Below are 7,313 nucleotides of genomic sequence, written 5' to 3' on the forward strand. Positions count from 1 at the left end.
GTGAGGGGAGGTTAAATAAAAGAAGGAAGACTTGATTGTTTCACACTTTCTATGAGTTGAAATATCACTTTGAGGCTCATTAGAAGAAAAATCATATATATTTGAAGACTTTAATGCCATATTAAGCATTTGTTTATCTAACTGTGGGTTTTTTTTTTTTTTTTTTTTTTTTGTGGGTTTCTCTGTGTAACAGCCCTGGCTATCCTGAAACTCACTTTGTAGACCCTGCTGCCTTGAACTCACAGAGATCGCCTTGTCTTTGCCCTTGAGGGCTGAAACTAAAGGCATGTGTCACAATGCCCAGCTATATTTCATTAACTTCTAACGGTCTCTAATATCACGAAACTGGACTGTAACCACATAATTCCTTCCTCCCTTCCTTTTATTTTTTCACTTTTTCAGATGCCAAAGGTTTTTATGTCAATTGTTATTGTAATCACTAAATAATTTTATTAGAAGACAATAATGGATTTTACTGTGGCATTCCCAAATGTGCATAAATTGGAATCTCTAGAATTACATCCTCATGTGATTTAAAATCTATACACCTGGGTCTTTTCTTTGGTAATTATACTTTAAATGATATTATTAATATTTAATTTTAGAGGTACATTGCTAATTTAATAAATAAAAAGTGACCTGAGAATACAATCTCTATCCAAAGTCATGTTATGTCAACAGTCTGTCATTTAATGCATCTGCCATCATCAATATTTGATTTATCTAATATTCATTCAAATTACAAAACATTGACAAACAAATCACTGTTTCTGCACATAATTGTCATGTTCCAGAGTGCATATTATTTTTTTCCTTGTACACTCAGAGTCTATGGAATACTCAGTTATTGTGTGCCTCTACATATGTAAATGTGTATGTTTGTGTGTGTCCATATTTACATATGTATACACACTGAGATATTTCTCACAATGCATACTTGTACACATTGGTTATCTAGTTGAGTTATAATTCGCCTTCATCATACTCTGTAAGTAGTTTTGAGGAATATTTATTTATTCTATTTCTGGGGAAAATGTGTGGTAGAGCAGAGGAATTCATTTCATATTGTGGCAGATAACAAGCAGAAAGAAGTGAAACACCATTATGTCACTAACCATGTGACAGACTGATTTATTCATTAGACCAGAGCCCTCAAGATATCCTTGTCTGTGGAAACACCACCAAAAACACAAGTGCAATTTACTAAACTTTTAAGAACTTTCTGTCCAACCATTTTGAAAACCAAAACTTAATATCCCATGTAGACACAGAACATCTTAGAAGAATAGCAGATAGATAAACAATGTAGAAAATACACCTGTGGCTAAGAAATCATAAAGTTGTTATGAAGCAGGGATATTGATATGTTGGATGACATAAATGTCATTATCAAATTTTCCTTTAGTATATGTACATATTCAGTAAAAGAATAGAAATATATTATCAAAGGATTGTTGTGAAATCGTCACAAATACATTGTCTCTTTTCTACAGCAAAATCAAAGGCAGTTTTTATGTCCAGTGTAATCAAAGGCGGCTTCATACAGTTCTGTCATTCAAACAGAGTGGTTCTTTGGAGCTAAATGATGGTTGACTTGAGATAACATGAAATAAATTCTTTAAATCCCTATATAATTGATTTAATACTTAAGGCCCAGAAGTAGTTACCTATAGTAAAAGCTTGATCTTGGAACTTAGAGACTTAATAAAGAAATTTACAATCTTTTCTAAGAAATGAATAGTGATATTTTTTCTTTAAATTTAAAAGATTGTCTAATAAAAAAGAAAGCTATATAAGTGGATAATGATTCCTGCGTTTTTAAAGAAACAAATCTGTTCCATGGATACTATAATTCTTGATTCTGTGGTTTTTAATCTCAGTTACAACATATATCAACATGATGTTTAGCAATTGCTAAAACATCTAGGGGAAAATAAAAAGTGGCTCCTTATAGATTTTTTGTTTTAAGATGCTTAATTGGTAAAAACAATATTTACTACTCTATAAGGCCAGTCAATATCATTACCCTACACTACTCTATAGTGTTGGAAACTTTATCTAATGCAGCCTGAAACTCTAAACTCTCCTATCCTTAATATTTTTAATGGACATACTCTTTAAACTGTTACATTCCAATTATTTTTGCTTAGAAACAGAGTGGGAGGTTTCTGGAGACAGAATTCAAGCCTGGTGCTAATTATCTGAAATTCAATTTGTTGTCTACATCCCTTTAGAAATGTGAGCTTTGTAGTATGCAATATTCATAATATGACTAGGTACCTCATATGAGAGTAATTTAATTGTCAGTGCTGCTCAAGCATTGTTTAATGAATTCTTAACAATTTGAAAGGCAAGCTGTTGGAAGGCCGTTATTAAATTTCATATTTGTGTTGCAGTTTTCTTTACCATTGCTTCATCTATTTAGGCTTATGATAACATTAACTTTTTAAAAAATAGAACTTTTGCATAAGCAAATGATAAGTTCTTATCTACTTACAAAATAGAATAAATTCATTTTAAGGCAGGCCTGGGACTGGTCACAGAATAATGGTTATATGAGTCTGTAAGATACAATACAGATTCATAAAACCAATGGATTAATTACTCACTAACTCACTCAGTAGCAACAATAAAGAATGATCTGTTAAAGGCACAGAAGAGGAACTCGGATAATTACAGTAAGAACTCATCTTAGCTGTTAAATAGGTTAAAAGTTGCGACCACTAACATCTAGAAAAATTACATAAGGCATACTTTGTTTATTTCATTTGTCGCAGAAATGAACATAGACATTATTCCTGTGATACTCTGTTATGAAACCTCAGCATGACATCAAAAAGAACAATTTTTTTGTTTTGGTTTTTCTTTTTTTGTTTTTATACTTTTTTATTATTTATTAAATTTTTTTAATTAAAAATTTCCTCCTAGCCGGGCGGTGGTGGCACACGCCTTTAATCCCAGCACTTAGGCGGATCTCTGTGAGTTCGAGACCAGCCTGGTCTACAAGAGCTAGTTCCAGGACAGGCTCCAAAACCACAGAGAAACCCTGTCTCGAAAAACCAAAAAATAAATAAATAAATAAATAAATAAATAAATAAATAAATAGATAAATAAATATTTCCTCTTCCTCCTGGCCACCCTTTTCCCTCCCCCTCCCTCCCACTCCCCATGCTCCCCTCCCCTCCCCCTTCCTCTCCAGTCCAAAGAGCAGTCAGGGTTCCCTGCCCTGTAAAAAGAACAATTTTATGGTGGTTTATTTTCCAAAGATTAGCCTAAAGATATCTAAAGAAGTTAATTGCTTGATGAGTGAAAGAAGACAAACAAAATGTAAGATTCACATTTACAAATGTCCATGATTATAAGTACTGACTAATAACCCTTTGAAAGAAGAATTTCCATTTATGTGTCTTTGAACATTTTCCTGAACTCTAAAGCATCTTAAATAACATCTACTTGTGATTTCACCGTTGTCAAGAAACTCATAATAGTGCCATTTTCTGAATGTGAGCACTACCAGAGAGTAGAGAAGGGAAGGTCAACATTGACCAGGTGCTTGAGAAGGACCACTAAAGAGAAGTAGCTGAGAAGGTCATAAACCCAAAACTTATAGCTAGAAAAGGAAGAACATTAGCAAAAAGTTCTAAATCAATAGATTCGGGTATATTTAATAAAATACATCAGATCAATGAGAATTTGATAAAAAGGCAATGAAAAAATACCTGTATCCCAAAGTGAAGGTTGATCAGTTATCAAGCACATCAAGATGATGTCTGTTTTGACACTGGGAGCCATATTGGATTTGTTTTATACTTAACTTGAATTTATTATGAAGATGTTATCCAGGAAGACAGAATGGCAGCAAAGGACAGTTAGCAAATTGAGTGTCTCAGTGATAGAGACTCGGATTTTCCATATTTCTGCAGGATTTAAATAATTGTCTTAGACCAAATTTTGTGTGACATGTTATTAAGTTCCTCTGAAAACATGCTGTGATAGTTAACTTTTTGGTAACTAATAATCTTTTCTATATGTTTCATGCTTCAGAGTCCCTTCTCCTAATCAGATTGCTATGTCACAAAAAAAAAAAATCAGCTCATCAACTCTCAAACTGTACTCCCAATTTCCAAGAGCAATTGATGTCTAGAAATTTGAGCATGGGTAAAACACTCAAACATTTATACAAACTAGATATGAAGAAGACCAAACTCCTAATGCCTATGCTTAGGAATCTGCCTGGCATTAAATTCAGATAGACTTATGAGAAACAGCAAAGTTTTATAATAAACATGAAATAGATATTTTGAAGTCCCTATCCTATCCAAAAACACTACAACTCTTAATGTGACTCAGATGTATAAAACCAACCTGGTTACAAATATATTAGCTACTAACAACTAGATTTCCCCTAGCATTCCTTGCTTGGAAGATTTTTTTTTATGGATAAGTATATGCAAAGTCTTGGGTATATGTTAAGAACTTAGTAAATTTACGTTTTGTTATAAGGTGTTTTCATTGTGTTCTTCATCTCCTAAAGAATATCCTTTATTAGACTTTATGCTTTGAGAATTAGAGTTGAAGGGTTTAGTTTTGATAATTCAAGGGAAAATTTGATAGCATGATTTTTGTGACAGTATTCCTTCTTCTACTATGATAATGAGCATATCTACCACAATAGGTGTTACCGCCCTTTCACTTATTTTCTATCTAATGACTCCTATCTTCTAGATCTTTGATGCAAACTGTACATGAAATCACCTTGTTGACTGAAGCAGCATGCACAGGGCCTGCACAGGGTCTGCACCGGTCCTCTGTGCTTACATAATGGCTTCCAATTTAGTGTTCTTATAGGAATCCTAAGTGTGCAAACGAGTAGGTTTCTGATTATTATGTCTTCTCTTTTGCTATTTTTCATACGTTGTTCTGTCTTATTCACCTTCAATGAGACAGTTTTTATTTTATCTTGATATTTTTTATTTTGTTAAATTTTTTAAAACATGAATGAGTGAATAGATAATGAATAAGTGAATGAATAAATGAATGAATGAATAAATAAAAACCAAGCCACTAGTATAACTGAATTGACATTTATACCTGCTGAAAGAGAGAAAAAAGTTTACTCCAAAGAAGTGACAATGAGTATATCAATGATTCCAGAGCAGATCTCAAATTACAGAGTAATTACTAACATATAATGAGCTTCACAGTTTTGGGGATGCTTTTACTTGGTTACAGTTTGGTGTTGGTTTTATTAGGTGGAGGTGTATATTTTGTACTTTTGGTTTTTCAGCGTTTAGTTGTTGTATTGGGTTTTGTTTGTTTTTTGAGATAGAACTTAGAATTGAGTAGTTATGGAGGGAGAGAGGATATGGAAGAACTTTGGGGAGGGTAAAATAAGATCAAGATATATTTAAACTCACAGCAGAAAAAAAAATGACATTTTGAAATTTGCAGGCAAATGGATAGATCTCAAAAACATCATACTGATTGAGGTAACTCAGACCTGTAAAGACAGTTTTTATAAGTTCTCACTCATAAGTGGCTTTTAGACATACAGCAAAGAAAACAAGCCTATAATTCACAATCCCAGAGAAACTATATCACAATGAGGACCCTAAGAGAGTTATAGATGAATATAATCTACATGGGAAGTAGAAAAAGACAATACCTGAGTAAATTGAGAACATGGAGACCGTGTGAGGGTAGAAGGGGAGGAAAGAGGAAGGGAAGGGACCAGAGAAAAATGTATAATCAATAAGGTAAAAAAGTATTTTAAATAATAAAAATATAATCAAAAAGAGAAAATTAATATTTAATTTTCACATGATTTACCAGTATTATATCAATTAAATTTAGTTTAAATTATAAATTAATAGGTCCATTTAAAAGGCCAAGGAATTGAATTAATGTTCAGCTACATTGTACTTGGTACTCAAGGGTCTAATCATTAAGGCATGTCTTCTGATTTTCTTATTCCAATTCTGATGAAAACTGGTCTTTCATTAAAATCATCCAGACAATCTCAAGGGTTCTCCAGTTTTCTTTGTGTGTACAATTGTGGCATGGATACAGTAGGTAAGACCTTAGAACATTTCAAAATAAAGTAAACTGCAGCATGCATAATAATGCCCTCTGATCACAATATTGGGAGATGAAAAACAAACTATGTTTTATTCTGCTCATTTGCCTTTAATGAATTTTGTAGTATATACAACAATTTGGTAGGGAATACTTGCAACTTTAGAATTTATAAAACGAGGAGTAAAGAATAGTAACATTGCATTCTCTTTGCAACCTAAACCAAGGGTTGTGGAATGAGCACAATATATAATAAATGTTGCTGATAAGGAAAAAGCAAGTTATCATAAATCTACATTATCGTGAAAAGTAAAGGCAAAAAAAGATTGTCGTTAAGTTTAATGTAGACAGAATATTTCCAGTAGGTGAAATCGATTCTAAGAGAGTGACAAAAAGACCACATAATGATCTGTGATCTTTGATCCAAATTCAGTTTTTAAATGCTCTTTATCTGCCTCTAGTTTTATATATTATTTGCAGCTACTTTTCCTAGTCATTTTTAGGTAGGTTTTTGTATCTTTTTTCTTTTTACATATTTTTGAAAACAAAATTTAAAAAAGCATCTTCTGAGAACACATCTATTCTTTTCTGCAGCTGTCAAGATGATTTAAAGTATAAACTCTCAATCAATGGGCAGTGGCCACTTGGTCTCTAAATGATTTTTTTCTATCTGATTCTCTTTTGTCTTTTGTTCCATAAATGTGCCATTAAAGTAGTGCCATTCAGTTGGTCAAATTGGTCCATTTCTTGAATTGTCTTGTCTTTTCAAAATTTCACTTAATGTCTCTGTAATGGTTACTGTCAGAGACCCTGCAGAAGGTGTGACTGCGGGTTTATGTCCTCACTAATGCACATAATTTTGAATATTTAATAATGCATGTCTTTGAAAGGATGCTGTTTTATCTAATTGCAGGCTCATTTTCTTGTCCTTCTTATGAGATATGTGCTGTGTCGTGAATTTTCTGTTGGTCCTTTTTAATCTTCATTTTGACTTCATTAAAAAAACTTTATAAAAGACATCTTTACTAAATGTCAAACATAATTTTACCTTCAGTATGTACTGAATGTGGATGATAATGAGAAGGAAACAAAAACTAAGAAGCATTCTTATTTTTTTTTTTTTGCCAACTGTCATCATGTGCCAGATTTTACTTTAATACTTTATACAGCTTTATGCATTTGGACACTATTCTGCAAATCTAAACGAATATGTATACTTTAAAATTAATTATTGCTTC

The sequence above is a fragment of the Chionomys nivalis genome, chromosome 12, assembly GCF_950005125.1.
Source record: "Chionomys nivalis chromosome 12, mChiNiv1.1, whole genome shotgun sequence".
Classification (NCBI taxonomy): Eukaryota; Metazoa; Chordata; class Mammalia; order Rodentia; family Cricetidae; genus Chionomys; species Chionomys nivalis.